Source organism: Notolepis coatsorum, assembly GCF_963971535.1.
Source record: "Notolepis coatsorum genome assembly, chromosome: 1".
NCBI lineage: Eukaryota > Metazoa > Chordata > Actinopteri > Aulopiformes > Paralepididae > Notolepis > Notolepis coatsorum.
In genome coordinates this window covers 15,801,985-15,822,810 of record NC_140165.1, presented here as the reverse complement: position 1 = coordinate 15,822,810, position 20,826 = coordinate 15,801,985, and the positions used below count along the sequence as shown (strand labels likewise).

At 46.6% G+C, this 20,826-nt stretch overlaps 1 pseudogene across 1 annotated transcript in view; it reads right to left on the bottom strand.

The window, feature by feature from the left end:
- Positions 1-20,826, bottom strand: part of LOC311224273 (dynein regulatory complex protein 11-like) — a 140,858-nt pseudogene that overhangs the window by 46,846 nt on the left and 73,186 nt on the right. Inside the window, exon 12 of the transcript in view lies at positions 7,936-8,043. The product of the transcript in view is annotated as a dynein regulatory complex protein 11-like (transcript). The remainder of the gene's footprint in view (positions 1-7,935; positions 8,044-20,826) is intronic.

The window sequence follows — 20,826 nt, the reverse complement described above, 5'->3', positions numbered from 1 at the left end:
TCTTTTAAGCCAAATAAAAACTAACAAAGATAGTGCATCCGTAAATAAGTAGCGACAGAGAAGCCAGCTGTGATAATATGAGCAGAGAGCCATGGTGTTTTGAAAAAACCAAGATGGGTTTTATCTACAGGGAATGAAAAACAAACGGGCCGGTGAAGGAAGGCAGTGTTCTAAGGGGTTAATTCCACTTTATCTGGTCTGTAATATAAGGGTTGTTTTCCTCGCAAGAGGCGGGAACGCGGGACTGTGAGTCGGGAGAATCTACCTACGTTTTTCAGACCTACCGTCATTTGGCATTCAGTCTATTTTTGACCTGTTCAGTACTTGCATGTTAGTAGATCATCTATTGTCATGTGACCTGCAGACATCATTATGACCTGTTTGGCCGACGAGACTCTAAGAAACAGGTGTTTTGGTGTTAGGCCTTGAAAAAGGAGGGCAGCGGCCGTTTGTTTGAGTAGCCATTAGGAGCGAGACAAGATGGCCGCAAAAAGGAGCCACGAGGAGATAACAACAGATAAAGAACCAGGAAATGACACGTCAACTAAACCACCATAGAGGAGGAGTAGGTCGCCACCTAGTGGTGGAGTTTTCATTGCCCATAGGGGAATATTTAGCACAGAGAGTGTATTATTATTATAATAATAATATTAGATATAGAGTTTAATCATACAATGGATTAAATAAGAATTGCACAGACAGAGGAGGTGCAGTTATTTGAATGGGTTAATTATAGAATAAAGAGGGAAGTCCAGTGGGGCAGTGGGGCCTTCTCACACCTAATAGATAGGCAGGGTCTTCAGAAGACACGTCACCAGAAGAACTGGCGCGCGCTGGGGGTCAAACTGGGATGAAGAGTTGCGCGGAGTGGGTATCGGAAACTGCAAGTGTCACGCCGGAAGACAACAAACAGGGAACCGCCCTGTAAGATAGATAATAGGTGTGGAGAAGGTGGTAGACTAATAGCAAAACAAGGGAAGTCGAATGTACAGACGACTGCCGGTGTTGTGTTTCTGCTTTCAAGGGGGGAATGACACCGACAGCGATGGAGATGACCAGGAGACAGACTGGAGGAGGAGGAAGCCGCAGGGGCCAGGCACCGCAGCCTGGTACACAGGTCATCCACGACGAGAGAGAGGAGACGGCGGCGGTGGAGGAGCAGATGTGGAGAGGACAGCCAGAGACACTGAGCAGTAGCAGACCAGGGGAGACATTTTTGCCTAGGGGACCGCGCCCTGGGAGGGGGACCAGCTCAGGAAAGGAGCTGTCACTGAAAGGGGCCCTTGCCCTAGAAGACGGGACCGGCCCAAGATGGGAGGTGTACTGTAAGAGAGGGAAGGGAGCGCTCTGATTTGGACGTGGGGTACCTAATAGGGGGGCCGAAGGGTTTTAGGTGTGTAGTCTAAAAAGTTGCAATCTGTGTTTTTCTCTGTCTCTCTCTCTCTCTCTCTCCTCCATGACCGTTGTTTATCCTTTCTGGTTTGGGTGTGATGCGGGTAATGGAAAACAAAAAGGAAAACAGCAGACGGCGGGGCCCTCATTGTTATGAGTCTATTTTTGTGTATAATTGATTGAAAAACCAAGTAGTCTGTTGATTCTGAAGGTTGATTAAGAATCAAAGGGGGGAATGAAGGATTTGGGGTGCTTTTTCAATGTATGTGATGTATAGATTGGGGGGAGAGGATCACAGCTAAAACGGTGATCGAAATGTGCATGGAAGACGGTGATAGAACGGTGACCAGTGGATTGAATACACTGCCAGCGAGGGTGTTTTGTTTTGCATTCCTTGGAAGAACACAGATAAGAGCGAGTGTACTGTAGGCCCAGAGCGAGGGAGAGGGGTGACCTCTTTAATGCAACAGTAGAGAAACGTTTTGAAGTGTGTGTAAAGGTTAAACGCAGTTGTCATGACAACACGTCGCATGACAACCAGAAGGCGGGGCCGTCGTTGCGACGACGAACATTTATAAGTCGATCGGTGTTTCCGGGTGTGAGGCAGACTAGAATCTGACCAAGAGCGAGTAGGACTGAGGTCACACAGAAGACACTCTCTCCTCTCACGAGAGAGGGGGGGGGGGGGGGGGGGAGGAAGAATGCCACAACATCATTAGCTTCGGCTAACACAAGGAGGGTTCAGGCTAACGACCAGGCCTGACCGCTATTGGACATAACAGCAAAAGGACGATAATCTGAACACACTGTAAGATCATTAGAATAGACTCTTCAAGGACAATACAATCTGTTAACATCTGAGCTGAGGTTTCTGTTTATATCAATAAACCACGCTTTTCCTTGTAAGGTATTTCACGTTGTCGAAGTGTCGGATTCTTACGGAGGTGGAGAATTATTATAGTTTATGGATTGCACTAACGGGGGAGATAAGGATCTTATCAACCGGTATCGGAGACGTCAGGACCATTAAAAGTACACAACGCAGAGGAATTGGATGGAGAGCCAAACAGACGAAGACGTGATACTGGCCAGTTTGATCAGGATCTTACAACGTCTAAGCAAAACCAAGAAATGCGGCTACGGAAAAGTATGTCGTCGCCGCGTCGGCCAATCAGAGAGCGTCTCCGAGAAATGCGGCTACGGAAATTATAGACGCCTCTTGCTTAGACCGCTTCAAAACGCGCCCATGTTCCATCATAATACATCATATTTCAACGCACAGAGCGTTACGCACTGATTGGCTGCGACGGATACAGCGATGAAACAGTGCACGGCGTGCACGCGCACTCAAAGCGATATTGCGTCTAGCCCGAGAGAAATGCGGCGAGGAGAAATGCGGCTACGGTAACGGAACGTATTCTCTATCAGTCACTTCCTGTTCAGGAAAACGATTATTTATATTTGATATATTAACGTTATATTGTGCATTGGAAACACAAACATACTTAAAATGAGTAAATATTATTCATTTTAAACATGTTTATATTATTTATAGGGCTATAAAACAAAAAAACAAAAACAAATATTTCTTATTCTTCTCTCTTTTAACCAGGGTTAACCAGGGGGGGCGGTGCCGGAGCGCCCCTAGTGGCCAGCCGCCACTGCGTTAGCGGCCACCACATCTACACGAACGTCTACACAACATAAGAGTTGTTTGTAGGTCGGAAATGATGGAATAGATTTACCAACAAAAAAAGGTGTTTAACCTGCTCATACCTTATTAAAAGCGAAAGTATAGACGCAGCACGGATAACTTGTGCTTCCATTCAAACAGACGGCAACAGTGCAACACACTCTCTCTCTCTCGCGTGATACTTCCTCTCTAGATACTCTACCTGGCCAGGGTACTCCTGGGTCCTAGTGCCCCCCGATGTTACACTATATGTCATGCACATGTATTTTATATGTTAATAAAATTGCATTTATCTTTAGTCCTAATTCTGTCACTGTTTGATGTCACAAAGAAGAGTGTATCCGAAAGCTGCCTACAACATTTGTAACATGTGATGAAAAAGTAAACAAATAATTAACTGTATTAGACACTTGTTAATGATGAATAGGCTTCACTTTAGATTGGCCCCCACGATAGCATCTGCAAATGATTTATAGATGTTTTATGAATGTCTTAACAAATCATTTGTTGAACATGAAAAATAAATGGAGATACACTATAGTCGTTTTTTCATATCTATTTTTCAAAGCATCTACAAATGTGTTACTACACATTAAACAACATTATTTAATGATGAACAAATCAAGTACAAACAATGTTGATAATGAGTTATAAATAATGTAGAACTAATCTGTAAATGTTATACAAACATAGTTATAAATGATTTAATAATAATTTATGAATGTATATAAATGGTTTGTTCATGGTTAGTTCATTATCCACTAATGCGTTATAAATACTTTGTGCTCCTTCTGAGTCTCTCTGTACTGGCCATGAGACTCCGGTATCGCTTGCCTGACCGCAGCAGTTAAAAGAGGCATTTGTTTGGGTGGCTAGAGTCTTTGATTATTCTCTTAGCCTTACTCCTGCAACGCTTGTGTATACGCTGTTTACCTATACGTATGCACCGTTTACCTATAGAATACACAGGTTACCTATAGAATACACAGTTTACCTATAGAATACACAGTTTACCTATACATATACACCATTTACCTATAAATAAACAATGTTAACCTACACGGATACAAGTTTTATCTATACAGTATAGTAGACGACAGAGTACAGCAACTTGCAATGGGCCTGGTCTACAAGATACACTACACCACTAAGGTATCCATGTACATGTTGAAATACTTCCCAAAGGTCAGTGAATACCACGACCACACCACCAGAGGGAGTTCCATAAATCATGTTCAACACAGATTTGGCTCAAACAAGGGACTAAACACGTTTCACAATTATGCCACAACAGTGGAACGCCCTACCCACAGCTGTAAAGGAATGTGAATCCCTACCCACCTTCAAAACCACTCTCAAAGAGCACCTACAGGAGGCTGCAATTCTAAACTGGCCCCGGTAAATGTTCAACACCACCCCCCCCCCCGCCCAACCACCCCCCAATGTACAGTTTCCTCTCCCTCAAATGTATATATTCTCTTTTAGAAACGCTGTCTGTAAATAAACAGTACTGTATATTTGTATATCTTGTATGTCATAAATGTCTGGATGTAACAGTACTGTATGTCGTGTATGTCATGTCGGGTCGATACCACTTCCCACACTAGATTGATGTAAGAAATCTTGTCCAAATTCAGGTAAAAAACTGCTTAAGCTCGTCAGTCATGCCTATCTCCAGATACTCTTCTGCCTTAAAGTTTCTGCATTTTACCGTAAGCTGATTTGACCCAAGGTAAGCAGTCCACTACTTGTGACCCCAGCAATTTTTTTTTTAAATTGTGCGTTAGTAATTACCTCATTTTCAGGAGAGACCCATAGTGTAAATACAATGTTAAAGGAACACAACAACATTTTGGGAAATTAGCATACTGTTTTCTCCAGAGAGAGACAAGAAGATAGATACCTAATTTCCCAAAATGTTGGCGTGTTCCTTTAACGTTTGGAGAGACGAAGCTGCCCGTCAGTACTGGTGTTGCTGCATCAGACTCAGCATCCCAGCGGCGTGAACACTTAAGGTAACTTACTTGCGTTCAGCTTTTCTCTGATTGGCCATGTGACCGCGGCAGAGCGGAAATAGGCTGCTGCTCCGGCGAAAGAAAGACAGGCATTCTATTGCCATGCTCTGCGACAAACTCTAACCTTAACCAACTCCGAAAGAATGCCTAAACTTAACCCTAACCTTAACCAACTCCGAAAGAATGCCTAAACTTAACCGGCGAAAGAAAGACAGGCATTCTATTGCCATGCTCTAAGACAAACTCTAACCTTAACCAACTCCGAAAGAATGCCTAAACTTAACCCTAACCTTAACCAACTCCGAAAGAATGCCTAAACTTAACCGGCGAAAGAAAGACAGACGCTAATTAATGAAACGTAAAAAAAAAAAAAAATAATTGAAGTGATTCGAACTTGTCACCAACTGACCGCAGGCTCGACAGCAAGCTGAGGAACAAGTTGAGCTAACCGTCGATGTTAAAACAGGGGGGATTGCGTATGCATAATGCCGTGGCAACCTATGCGCCGCTGCCGCTCTGCCGCTCTGCTGCTGCCGCGTCGCCGCGGGGCGTGTCACGTCCCGCGATTGGGCGTACATGTCACATGACCAGAAATGACCTGGCCAATCAGAGAAACGCTGAACGCAAGTTAGTTACCTTAAGTGTTCAGGCATCCCGGCGACATGCGGCAGCGACACCTGACACCCCCCCCCCCCCTCCCCCGCGCTCAGCGACAGTGAGAGTGACAGACTGGTCGCTGAGCGGAGTGACTGAGCTGTCGCTTAACCACCGCTAGGGTCATACACAGTTCACCAGGTACACAACACACACCTCTCACACTACACACTACACACAGTTCACCAGGCCACAAGCACACTTCTCTCACACTACACACTACATGCTATACGCTACACACTACACAGTACACGCTACACGCTACACACTACACACAGTTCACCAGGCCACAAGCACACTTCTCTCACACTACACACTACATGCTATACGCTACACACTACACAGTACACGCTACACGCTACACACTACACACAGTTCACCAAGCCACAAGCACACTTCTCTCACACTACACACTACATGCTATACGCTACACACTACACAGTACACGCTACACGCTACACACTACACACAGTTCACCAGGCCACAAGCACACCTCTCTCACACTACACACTACATGCTATACGCTACACACTACACGCTATACGGTAAACACTACACGCTACACACTACACACAGTTCACCAGGCCACAAGCACACCTCTCTCACACTACACACACCGCGGCTGAAATATTAATGCCACTCTAGAGTTTCCTCTTTTTGTCTGCGCTGTGAGCGCCCCTCTGATCCTGGCACGGCGCAAGGTCAGGGTGAGGGCACATGGTGCATTGTGGGTCAGGTCAATTCTATGTCAGCTTCAACCGAGTTCAGCCGGTCATTCAGACTAGAGGTCTGCACGGGCCTGACATTTCGGCCCCAGCCCCGGCCCAAGCCTGTAGAATTCAGGCCAAACAACCAACGAGCGTCAGTTTCGGACAAGTGACCACGTCCGGTTCCGCCTGGCCCTGAACGGACCAGTCACCTCTGACGGTGAAAATTATTGACCGTTTTTGTAGCCAATGAAATTCTGGAGCTAACGGTATATTACAAGAGGGCTGATTCCTACGCTAAAGGGACAGAAGAAGATGGAGAATTTGTTTGTTTTGAGAATTTCGCCCGTCGAAAATGTATTGTGGCGGTCGGCCATTTTGCCAAATTATTCCAAATACAAACATTACAAAAACATGTGTAAAATGCAGATTTTCTGTGGGATTGTTATCAACTTTGGAACTGTACTAGATAAGACTTCGGGCTATGTAACCGTTGTGTTTTCCAGCTCCTACCTCTTAGCTTGAACTCAAAAACAGATCTGTTTGCAAGTAAACAAAGATGTGAGTAAACAAAACCTTTATTTCAGTGTGTTCAATCCTTCTATATGAATTGAAAATGGGGGACCCTGATGGAAACAAGACAAACGTCTTTCTCAGGTCTGCATCCCCTTAACAATTGTATGTATTGAGCCGTACTGTATTGTACCCATTCTGCAATCTGTTAAATAAAGTTTTCATTCATTCATTCATTCATTCTGTAACTCTATTAAATTAGCACTCAGAGTGATTCTTCCTGTTGTGGAAGAGAAAGTGGTTCAAGAATAAAGTGGTTCAAGAATAATGTGGTTCAAGAATAAATCGCAAATTACTTTGGTCAGGCGTTTTATGCAAAACTAGCCCCATTCTTACCCGATGGATAAGAGGTTAACCCTCACATTCACCCATTCACTCACACATTATTGGCAGAGGCAACCATGCAAGCTACCAACCTGCTCATCGGCACCAGTTAAGGGTTAAGTGTCTTGCTCATGGACACTTTGACACACTGCCGAGAGGAGCTGGACTCGAACCGGGTACCATCTGATTACCAGACAACCGTTCTACCTCCTGAGCCACTTTCACCCCATGTATTCATTCATTTAGTAAAGAATAATGATGTTAAGTGGGAATGACAGAATTAAAAATAATTTGGGGGCCCATCCGTTTGACCTTAAACCTACCTCAAAGCTGTTCAACATTTTGCCGTTCGGTTGAAATGCTGTTTGACATGATGATTGACGTTTCAAGGGGCCCCTCTGATTGGCTGACTGACCTCCCTATGACCACTACTATTTCAGCAATCATACTGATACTGTATATATATATAAAAAAAAATAAGTTGTCTGTGAGGACATCTACAGCCCAGTGATGTACTCATCTGGTCCGCTTGCTCTCTAAAGTGAGAATTCCATTGGGTGAAACAGCTGTCACTCACCCAGAGGCAGGATGCCATGGAGGGCGATGAGCTGTCTGACGTCGGAGAGCGAGGGCATGGGCTCGATGTCCATCTGCCGCAGGGTGGTGCCCAGGTAGCTGTACTCTCCTGAGGTCAGACAGAGGTCAGAGGTCAACATACAAGACCGTGTGGGGACACATACAAGTTTATAGGCTGTATAGGCACGCACGCACGCATGCACGCACACACACACACACACGCACGCACGCGCACGCACAAACACACAAACACGTGCATATAGATCAATGTGCATATACAGAGGCAGGCAGGCAGGCAGGCAAACAGCAGGCAGACAGACAGACAGACAGACAGACATGCAGTCAGACAAATAGACAGACAGACAGAGAGACAGTCAGACAAATAGACAGACAGACAGAGAGACAGACAGACATGCAGTCAGTCAGACAAATATACAGACACACAGACAGACAGACAGGCAGATAGACAGACAGACAGACAGGTAGACACACAGATAGACACACAGACAGACAGACAGACAGACAGACAGACAGACAGACAGACAGACAGACAGACATGCAGTCAGTCAGTCAGTCAGTCAGTCAGTCAGTCAGTCAGTCAGTCAGACAAATATACAGACACACAGACAGACAGACAGGCAGATAGACAGACAGACAGACAGGTAGACACACAGATAGACACACAGACAGACAGACAGACAGACAGACAGACAGACAGACAGACAGACAGACAGACAGACATGCAGTCAGTCAGTCAGTCAGTCAGTCAGACAAATACAGACACACAGACAGACAGACCCACCCATTACTATATAATAACACCCTAGGGCTTAGTTTTTGAGTTCACATCGTCTGGGTTGTCATGGCAGTGGCGATGTACAAATTATCTAAAGGCGAGTCTCAACATTGCAGCACATTAAAGCATTATTCACTCTCGCAGTCATGACCGGCGAGGAGTGGAAACTCACGAACATCAACATTAATATATACTGCAGCTGCCAAGCCGCCGTCCCAGGGCTCCAGCTACAGTGAGAACATTAAAGAGTTAATGCTCTTCACAGATCAAACGCTGAAGAGGAATGTCGACCTACACACACATCCATCTTTACAGTCGTGCAAATTGGGCATGAAACGCCTGTCGATTGCATACCCAAAGTAAATTGAAAGCTATCCTTGAACCATTAATAGCACCTGCATGAGTGTGGCCTCTTTTGAAAGGAAGAATTCAGAATTTTCCCTCTGAGTGCTACTGTACTAATAGTAATAATAGTAGCGCAGAGGTTTGAACACACTGACATAAAAGTTACGTCTGAATTATTTTGCAAACAGATGCCTCTTACCGGTTCCAGCTGAGAGGTATTAGCTGGAAAACACAATAGGGCCCATAGCCTGAAGTCTTGTCTAGTACAGGTCCAACGTTGATAACGATACCACAGAGAATTTGTGTTTTACACATGTTTTTCTAATGGTATGTATAGGTATGTTTGGCACCAATGCATTGGCACACGCAGCAGATGTCGAACGAGTCTGGACCTTCATGCAGAGAGAAAACCATATATATCCTCGGAAATTCGTTTCCAGAATTTCATTGGCTACAAAAACGGTCAATAATGTTCACCGTCAGAGGTGATTGGTCCGGCGAAGCTGGAGGTTGGCTGTTAGGTCTTATAACCCGAAATTGTAAGCACGTAATAGGTCAGATAGGGTGTCAACAGCGGCCATCTTAGCTTTCAACCGATGTATTGGTTCAGAGACACTAAAACAGCGGGACACCGTCAAGCGAGGGCAAATGTGCTGCGACGGCCCGAACGTTAAGAGGTTAACAATACTGTGGCTGGTACTGTGAACAGTGGTGTCATTCACACCACAACCCTGACAGATCTGTATGAAAATTGGACGTCGTGGATGTTCCAAACAGAGGTCTGGACATGAACACTTTTCATAGAGATCTTCAGATATGTCTGCTATACCAACACAGCACCGGTAAAGAGATCACCGAGTGAGCTTCTCATCTCCTCCAGGAAACCACCTCAGCGTCAGTGGGACTGGTCTGTTCGCTGTGTGGGAACAAGAACTCGAGAGAACTGGAGGAGCCTCCTCACGCGGCAGCAAGCGAGCAAGGAAGGCCACAGGTAACCTATATATAATAATAATAATAATAATAATAATAATAATAATAATAATAATAATAATAATAATAATAATAATAATAATATACATATACACCTCACAAATCATAGACCACCGCAACACTTCTGGTATTCTGAAATCATGGGAGAGAGAGCGGGGGGAGAAAATGAATGAATGTGGATGGCTGCCTTGACATTAAGTGGTTGTAGCTACGGCTGTGGGGGTGCTGGAGACATGATCCCATATACTTTTATACGCCTGAGTCTCCTGAATACAGAGAGACCAGTGCCAAGTCGATCGGCACTTTCTCGGCCGAGCTATAGTCACTTTTTACGCACCTACTTCCCAACTCTGCATGCGCAGATTGATACACCTAGATCTCTGGACAATCCAGAGAGACTCTGTGTGCAATCTACGCATGCAGAGTTCGGGGAGTAGGTGGGAAAAAGTGACTATAGCTCGGCCGAGAAAGTACAGATCGACTTGGGACTGGTCTCTCCGTGTTCAGGAGACTCAGGCGTATACAAGTCTATTGGATCATGTCTCCAGCACCCGCTCTCTTTCCCATGAGCTCCATGTAACGCGGACGAACAGTGGTCTATTCCATGGTGAGTTCGTGTCTCCCGCTGCTACGTGCTCCCAGAATTAAAAGAAGGCAACAGTGTGGACGACTGAAGATCGCTGCAGTTGATTTCTTTTAAAAACAATTGTTTTTACATGTAACACATGCTATTTGTTGGTCCATTTCATCTGAAGTGCTTTAGGGTACCAGGACTGCATGTGATTTTAGAATGGTCGGTCCTGGCAGTAATCAAAACCCTAACCTCGTCATTGTTAGTGTCAGACATGCTCTACCCACTGAAACTACACAGGGAATGGAACCTTAAATGTAATCCCGGCAGTGTTAGTGCCATGCTCAACCCATTTAACGACGCAGGAAAACAGTCTAGCGTTCGAGATGTTTACTCTTCGAGCCCTTGACTGAAGTGGTGTATCGACCGACCCCAAGTGCATTTCCTGTCAGCTATTGTGTTAGTAAACCCTGCAGCGTGAGAAACACTTGGACCCGTTTAGAACGTTTATTGAAAAGGTCTATACGTTATAATATAAACCGTACAGTAAGACACAACAAAAACAGTCCTTTAGACACAACGAGAATCTATAATCATACGTCTTTCAGGTCATCTGAAATAAATCTGAATAAAAAACTAAAAGGAAATGGAATTTGTTAAATGATATGCGACTTTTAGAGTAGATTTAACTTTGTGTGAAGGAGAGAAAGAAGGCTCTAGGGATGCCACAAACGCTGGCGGAGGATTTTGCAATGTTTCGGATTTAAACCCCACAGCAGCGAAAGCTCGACTGGAGAGGAGCTCAGAGGACCAGTCCAGACCAGCAACAGTATGTTTGACTGGAGAGGAGCTCAGAGGACCAGTCCAGACCAGCAGCAGTGTGTTTGACTGGAGAGGAGCTCAGAGGACCAGTCCAGACCAGCAACAGTATGTTTGACGGGAGAGGAGCTCAGAGGATCAGTCCAGACCAGCAACAGTGTGTTTGACTGGAGAGGAGCTCAGAGCACCAGTCCAGACCAGCAACAGTATGTTTGACTGGAGAGGAGCTCAGAGGACCAGTCCAGACCAGCAACAGTATGTTTGACTGGAGAGGAGCTCAGAGGACCAGTCCAGACCAGCAACAGTATGTTTGACTGGAGAGGAGCTCAGAGGACCAGTCCAGACCAGCAACAGTATGTTTGACTGGAGAGGAGCTCAGAGGACCAGTCCAGACCAGCAGCAGTATGTTTGACTGGAGAGGAGCTCAGAGGACCAGTCCAGACCAGCAACAGTATGTTTGACTGGAGAGGAGCTCAGAGGACCAGTCCAGACCAGCAACAGTATGTTTGACTGGAGAGGAGCTCAGAGGACCAGTCCAGACCAGCAACAGTATGTTTGACTGGAGAGGAGCTCAGAGGACCAGTCCAGACCAGCAGCAGTATGTTTGACTGGAGAGGAGCTCAGAGGACCAGTCCAGACCAGCAACAGTATGTTTGACTGGAGAGGAGCTCAGAGGACCAGTCCAGACCAGCAACAGTATGTTTGTACAAAATAAGGCTGTAGCTACTACATTGGTGCATCAATGAACGGATACAAAATTATTACAATTATTAATTAGAGAATCGAACCGGGAACCTCTGGATTACCAGACGACTGCTCTACCTTCGGAGCCACTGTCGCCCCATTGATGATAACAGACAACCCAGTTCTCCCAATCCTTGCTGTCTTGATAGGTGCTTTGACCTTAATGTTATAGCGGCCATGTTTTGTATGTATCAAATGTATTCATTGAAATCATTGTGATGGACAGAAGATACAAAGTGTCACTGTGTGGTCCCTGAATTTGTCTAAAACATGACCAAGAGATACTTTTGGGTAGATTTCTTCTATATAATTCTACATTTACATTTCATTTCATTTCAAACCTTTATTTATACTCGTGAAAGCACTGAGGTTTCCCTCATTTACAGTGATGACGAGTTAACAAAGGACACAAATATCATAACAGTTAATAATTACAATGAATTACAATTACTACAATGATGGATTAAAAACAATTACATGATTCAGTACATAGGTCAAGTGCAATGCCTTTAAACTCCATGAATTTAGTCATTTAGCTGATGCTTTTATCCAAAGCGACTTACAAGTTCTGCACGACAAGTCATCAGGAAGGGCACAACTCTATCAGCTGAGTAACAATGTTCATCAAACTGAGAAAAGGCAGCTTCTCCTTGATGACCCTCCCGGAGCTCGGATAGGAGTGGGTCTGAGGCCAGAGGATGCAGAACGTAGGGGTCTTGAGGGTGTGTAGTTAGAGACCATTGACCGGAGGTAGGTGGGAGCGGTTCCCTTTGCCACATGGTATGCCAGGTCGAGGGCATATGGGGAGCCAGTGCAGGTCCCTAAGAAGTGGGGTGACATGGGCTGACTTCGGTAGGTTTGAGATCAGGCGGGCCACTGTGTTCTGAATGAGTTGAAGAGGCTTGGTGGCAGTGGCCGGAAGGCCAGCAAGCAGTGCGTTGCAGTAGTCGAGGTGGGACTTTATGGTTTATCACCATAACAAAAAGGTTAAACAAAGCAATGGTTGGGGATAATGTAAAATATAGATTACAGCGACAGTGGCTCAGGGGGTAGAGCAGGTAATTTGGTAGGTTTCCGGCTCCTCCCAGCATGTTACTGACCAGACACTCTATATCAGTGATGGCTGTTTACTGCAGAGTGGAGGGACTGAGAGACCCATGTTACTGACCAGACACTCTATATCAGTGATGGCTGTTTACTGCAGAGTGGAGGGACTGAGAGACCCATGTTACTGACCAGACACTCTACAGTATATCAGTGATGGCGATTGTAGAGCTGTTATTTTAACATGTAGATCACTTATTCTAACAAAGAAAATACCACTTACATGTACAGCACCTTTAACCCCTAACGGCTCTGCCTCTGCCGTCGATGTGTGAATGTGTGAGTGAAGGGGATAAAAGTAAAGTAAAGTAAAGTGCTTTAGATAAAAGCGCTCTATAAATGCAGTCCATTTACCATTTATATAAATGCAGTCCATTTATATATCTTCTGATTAGGAAACGGGCTAAAACTGGTATTTAAAAACCGGTATGATCCTCTAAAGGAAATAACGTACATCTATTTTGTTTTGTGTCAGGGAGTGTTACCATTTAAAACAGTATCAACACTGCACGGAAATGTACAGTTTCTCATGTCTGGGTTGAAGAAATGAAGTCCCATAAACTTATTGTGGGCTGACTCAAAAATACCCCCCGATTGATCTTTTTTACTTTGATGCAGTAAATCCTGGAATCCCGACATCAGAAAACCCCCAGAAACATGTGCGTCCGTGTTGCTATTTTCCCCGTCACTTACACGTCTATATGATATATGACACCTACATGTATAACATCTTGCCTCTGGTGGACAGCAGTCTGATCATTAAAAGCTCAAAGAACCTCGCCATGCGATTCTGTAAAGCTACGAGCAGCTCAAGCTCATTCTGAGGACATCAGAACATCTCTCGGATCTCTGCTTCTCAAGAATTTGTTTGCACAGACGAGGTTACGGCCTTAGGCTACGTTCACACTGCAGGCGAGAGTGGCCCAAATAACTGCACATTTCCCTAGCTGTCGCCAAGAAAACTATCCTCTAAAACTGGAAGACAAGAAAAAACGTGAATACTGGGCAATGATTGGGCCTTCTCTCAGATCACATATCACAGGGGAAAGAAAATCTCAACTGGTGATCATACCGAAGTCTCACAATTTAATAACATCTGGGAATTTCTTGTGGATAATCTAATCTAGGCTCCTAATCACATGATATCAAAGCCATCCACTCCACAACCCACCCTTCTCTCAATCCCCCTCCTCACCCCCTATACTTTATTTACATCAACTTATAAATTAAACCATAAACTGTGACTTCAGTGTCTACCATTATTATTATTATTATTATTATTGTTCATTCGCGCACGCGGGTCAGCTCAGGAGCGTGACCGGTTCACACTGGAATCTGATCATAACAACAACGTCTGGAGAAAAAAAAATAATCTGAGCAATAAATGAGAATCGAGCACTAAAAGGCTTGCAGTGTGAACGTGGCCTGTAGAGTCATTCCGTTATTATCAGTGCGGTGAATCAAAAACATTCTTGCCCGCGCTGGTTATCAGATGAAGTATGAAGATAAGTTACGAACGACACCCACGCGTTCCGCGACATCAGCGGTTGAAATACGATACGCCCGCAGGCTCGCGCCGGCTGGTTGTGTACTGAAGGATGCTTTCACTGGCGGTCTGGTGTGTCCTGACGTGTTGACACACGCGCCTGCTTGTGCCTGTGTGTGCCTGTGTGTGTGCAGCATGTGTGTGTGCCTGTGTGTGTGTGTGTGTGCACGTGAAGGACGCGGTCGGCTCGACAGGCGTTTAGTCAGAGCGACGTCATGTGGTTAACTATCATCTGTCATAATGAAAGGACTGCGTGAGCCGTGAGCACTTCGTGAAGTGTGGACTCACTCAGGCAGCGTGGACCATGGCGCAGTGGAACACGTCATGTTTTGTTGGCGTTCGCGACCCTTTGGTTAACCTTCTGTATTGTCGCAGTGAAAGGGTTAACCCTTTGGTGTCATAATCACAGCACGAGCGTACTTCACTCCCCCTCCTTTTCCCCTCACATCCACCACGCACCCCTCTTCATCCTCCCTCCTATCCACCACGCACCCCTCTTCATCCTCCCTCCTATCCACCACGCACCCCTCTTCATCCTCCCTCCTATCCACCACGCACCCCTCTTCATCCTCCCTCCTATCCACCACGCACCCCTCTTCATCCTCCCTCCTATCCACCACGCACCCCTCTTCATCCTCCCTCCTATCCACCACGCACCCCTCTTCATCCTCCCTCACATCCACCACGCACCCCTCTTCATCCTCCCTCCTATCCACCACGCACCCCTCTTCATCCTCCCTCACATCCACCACACACCCCTCTACATCCTCCCTCACATCCACAACGCACCCCTCTTCATCCTCCCTCACATCCACCACACACCCCTCTTCATCCTCCCTCACATCCACAACGCACCCCTCTTCATCCTCACTTCCACCACGGCGGAAGCCTCACGCCCTTATATGGCCAGCATCTCTTCACCTCCCGTCACTCAGCCCAGCTGCACCTCATCCCCCTGATTCACACGCTGTCAGGCACCTCACTCCTCACAGCTGTATCCCATCCCCCGTTGATGAGGACCCTACTTCTACCGGACGACGCTGACCAGAAGTCGTCGTGGTGTCAGTATCACTACCTAGGTACGACGTCTCGACCTGAAGCCCTGCTGACCTGCTCTTGTGATTATTCCTTGCTCTAACCTGTCTCTCTTGTGCCCACGATCTCCGTTCCAGTGCACCTTCCTGCCTGGACATCTCGTGCTGCACAAGGAGGGTTCCTGCTCTCTCTCTCCCGACACAGACCTGTGTCTTCTGCCCACAGCTGCACTAGGAGTGCACCTGTCCTCACCCCCCAAGAACATTCTAACCCCTGTCTGTTGCACATTCCTGATGTACTACTTGCCTGCTTGGGAAATACCATTAAAACCCCTTGAAACGCTCCATTCTCCTCTCCTGTGTTCAGCGATTGGGCTGTGTTCAAAACCCACTTCTCACATTTGGTAGTCAAGTCAAGTCAAGAGTTTTATTTGTCACGGCATACAAGTATACAATGAAATGCGGGTGGTCTTGCCCGCAACGATGTGCAATACAGTGGTACAACATGTAATAGAATCCAATAAAAAACAACATTGTGCAATAAACAGGTAACAGGTAACAGGTAACATGGTGGGACATCTCGGTATCTGTACATAGTTATTTACAGGGCATATAGGACATGCTAGGTAGCTTAGGTAGTGCAATACACTGTTACTGTTGTTATACTAATATTAAAGTGACCTTTCCTTTTTGGCCATAAGTGTGGGCGTGTGCGGCATGAGTGTGTGTCTGCTCATGTTAAAGTGTTAAAGTGGCTGCTGGTGTGTGAGCGTGCACAGCGTGCGTGTCGTGTGTGTGCTCATGTGTGCTTGTGTGTGGATAGATCAGTGTTCTGTGGCACTCAGTGTTCATTGTTCAAGGCTCTGATGGCCTGGGGAAAGAAGCTGAGCCTAAAGGCCTCTGCATGCTACAGAAACTTCAAAGCAACTGCAACACAACAATCGACAAAGCAACGGTGTTGCAGACACATTACCTTTATGCTTCTGCAAAATCAACGCGCAGCCTATGATGCAACAAAATGTACCCCGGTTGTGCGGCTCGAGCTCGCCCAGCCCGCCTGAATACTTTGGGCAGCCGAAGGTGCGCACTCTAGCAATTACAAACGGATTTCCCTTCTCAACCATACATCGTTAGTATAATAATAGCCCTGTTTATGTTTGTTTTCGCTTGTGTTCTTGTATATAGTGTAATATAGTTATATCGCCACATCAACCCAGTCCATCCCCATTGTTTCCCCAATCTCCTTCCACGAATTCATCGTCATAATGCTATCCTTGTAGTCTTTAGACCCGCTATTATATAAATGTTGGTACTTTCGGACCTCCTCTGCAATACGTTCCTGCATTTGATTCATTTTAAACAAACAATTAAACAAGTGTAATGAAACAATACACTAGCTATCGAGCTCCTGTCAGAAAGTTTTCTTTTGGTCTCGAGCTCCTGTCAGAAAGTTTTCTTTTGGTCTCGAGCCAGGAACACTAGAAGTGACAGACAGCCCCGCCCCCATTCACTACCAACCAATCACTGCTACGCAATACCAACGCAACGGGTCTTTAGATTAGATTTTGGACACAGGTACGCATCGCCCAAGCAACACAGTCTACAAGACTGTCTGCAACAAGCGCGCTGAAATCGCGCCGATGTTGTGTTGAAGTTGCTTTGAATTTGCTGTAGCATGCAGAGGCCTTAAGCCTCTCTGTCCTAGTAGCTGGGGTTCGCAGGCGTCTGCCTGACCTCAGCAGCTGGAACAGGCTGTTATTGGGGTGGTGGGGGTCTTTCATTATTCTGCAGGCTCTGGATTTGCACCTCTTGTTGTATAGAACCTGCAGGGGAGGTAGTGCAATACCCGTGGTACGCTCGGCTGAGCGCACCACTCTCTGTAGGGCCTTCTTGTCCTGTGCCGTGCTGTTTCCATACCAGGCAGTGATGTTTCCAGTCAAGATGCTCTCTACAGCTCCGGAGTAGAAGGACTGGAGTATCTTCCCCGATACTCTGAACTTCCCTGTCTCAGGTGGTAGAGGCGCTGCTTCGCCTTTTTTTACAACTGTGTCTATGTGTGTTGACCATGTCAGATCCTCTGAGATGTGGACCCCCAGGTACTTAAAGCTGCTCACCCTGTCCACGGTAGCCCCGTTTATCATCAGTGGTGTGTGTGTCTCCTGCTGTCCTCTCCTATAATCCACGATCAGCTCCTTGGTTTTACCAATGTTCAGGAGCAGGCTGTTGTCCTGGCACCAGCGTTCCAGTACCTCAACCTCCTCCCGGTAGGCCTTCTCGTCGTTGTCCGAGATCAGCCCCACCACCACTGTGTCGTCTGCGAACTTCACTATGGAGTTGGAGCTGAACTTGGCCACACAATCGTGTGTGTAGAGTGAGTACAGCAGGGGGCTAAGAACACAGCCCTGGGGGGACCCGATGCTCAGGGTGATGGTGTTGGAGGTCTGACCCCCCACCCTGACCGCCTGGGGTCTTTCACTCAAAGTCCAGTACCCAGGCGCTCAGGGCGGAGCTCAGACCCAGCTCGATCAGCTTGTCCACCAGTCTGGTGGGGACTATGGTGTTGAACGCTGAGCTGTAGTCAATGAACAACAGTCTCACATAGCCCCCCTTCTGACGGTCAAGGTGAGAGAGGGTGCTGTGCAGTACCTGGGAGACCGCGTCGTCAGTGGACCCGTTTGTCCTGTATGCAAATTGATTAAATATGGCGGTGAACACCGGGGCTAGCTGGTTGGCACAGGACTTAAGTATACGTCCTGTTATACCATCTAGTGTGGTAGTGAAAGGGTTAACCTTCTGTATTGTCGCAGTGAAGGGGTTAACCCTTTGGTAGTGTGGTAGTGAAAGGGTTAACCTTTTGGTAGTGTGGCAGTGAAAGGGTTAACCTTCTGTATTGTCACAGTGAAATGGTTAACCCTTTGGTAGTGTGGTAGTGAAAGGGTTAACCTTCTGTATTGTCACAGTGAAAGGGTTAACCCTTTGGTAGTGTGGCAGTGCAAGGGTTAACCTTCTGTATTGTCGCAGTGAACGGGTTAACCCTTTGGTAGTGTGGTAGTGAAAGGGTTAACCTTCTGTATTGTCACAGTGAAAGGGTTAACCCTTTGGTAGTGTGGTAGTGAAAGGGTTAACCTTCTGTATTGTCGCAGTGAACGGGTTAACCCTTTGGTAGTGTGGTAGTGAAAGGGTTAACCTTCTGTATTGTCACAGTGAAAGGGTTAACCCTTTGGTAGTGTGGCAGTGCAAGGGTTAACCTTCTGTATTGTCGCAGTGAATGGGTTAACCCTTTGGTAGTGTGGTAGTGAAAGGGTTAACCTTCTGTATTGTCACAGTGAAAGGGTTAACCCTTTGGTAGTGTGGTAGTGAAAGGGTTAACCTTCTGTATTGTCGCAGTGAACGGGTTAACCCTTTGGTAGTGTGGTAGTGAAAGGGTTAACCTTCTGTATTGTCACAGTGAAAGGGTTAACCCTTTGGTAGTGTGGTAGTGAAAGGGTTAACCTTCTGTATTGTCACAGTGAATGGGTTAACCCTTTGGTAGTGTGGCAGTGCAAGGGTTAACCTTCTGTATTGTCACAGTGAATGGGTTAACCCTTTGGTAGTGTGGTAGTGAAAGGGTTAACCTTCTGTATTGTCACAGTGAAAGGGTTAACCCTTTGGTAGTGTGGTAGTGAAAGGGTTAACCTTCTGTATTGTCGCAGTGAACGGGTTAACCCTTTGGTAGTGTGGTAGTGAAAGGGTTAACCTTCTGTATTGTCACAGTGAAAGTGTTAACCCTTTGGTAGTGTGGTAGTGAAAGGGTTAGAGGACTGGTTCCTGCGGTGGAGAGATTAGCCTCCAGGCCTCGCGAACAGATCCAGCGAACACAAAGAGACTTACTCTAATGAACCCGGAAGATTGATGGCATCTAATTAGCCGCCATAGCCCCCTGGGCAGCAGTGAGGTACGACGCGGTAAATCAAAACACAGAAAAGTAATCGATGGCCCAAAATGCGACCGTCCTATCAAATACACAACTCGTTTCAAATATCCTTGATGATTTAAGGGCTAAATAATTTTCCAGTTCCACGACAAATAAGAGACCAGCGGGTCGGTCAGAACGCGAGGAAGAGGAGGAACGGAGACAGTAGTGTCGCGTCAGATGGCGAGGAAGAGGAGGAACGGAGACAGTAGTGTCGCGTCAGATGGCGAGGAAGAGGAGGAACGGAGACAGTAGTGTCGCGTCAGATGGTGAGGAAGAGGAGGAACGGAGACAGTAGTGTCGCGTCAGATGGTGAGGAAGAGGAGGAACGGAGACAGTAGTGTCGCGTCAGATGGTGAGGAAGAGGAGGAGCGGAGACAGTAGTGTCGCGTCAGATGGTGAGGAAGAGGAGGAACGGAGACAGTAGTGTCGCGTCAGATGGTGAGGAAGAGGAGGAACGGAGACAGTAGTGTCGCGTCAGATGGTGAGGAAGAGGAGGAGCGGAGACAGTAGTGTCGCGTCAGATGGTGAGGAAGAGGAGGAACGGAGACAGTAGTGTCGCGTCAGATGGTGAGGAAGAGGAGGAGCGGAGACAGTAGTGTCGCGTCAGATGGTGAGGAAGAGGAGGAACGGAGACAGTAGTGTCACGTCAGGTCAGATGGCGAGGAAGAGGAGGAGCGGAGACAGTAGTGTCACGTCAGATGGTGAGGAAGAGGAGGAGCGGAGACAGTAGTGTCGCGTCAGATGGTGAGGAAGAGGAGGAACGGAGACAGTAGTGTCGCGTCAGATGGTGAGGAAGAGGAGGAACGGAGACAGTAGTGTCGCGTCAGATGGTGAGGAAGAGGAGGAGCGGAGACAGTAGTGTCGCGTCAGATGGTGAGGAAGAGGAGGAGCGGAGACAGTAGTGTCGCGTCAGATGGTGAGGAAGAGGAGGAGCGGAGACAGTAGTGTCGCGTCAGATGGTGAGGAAGAGGAGGAACGGAGACAGTAG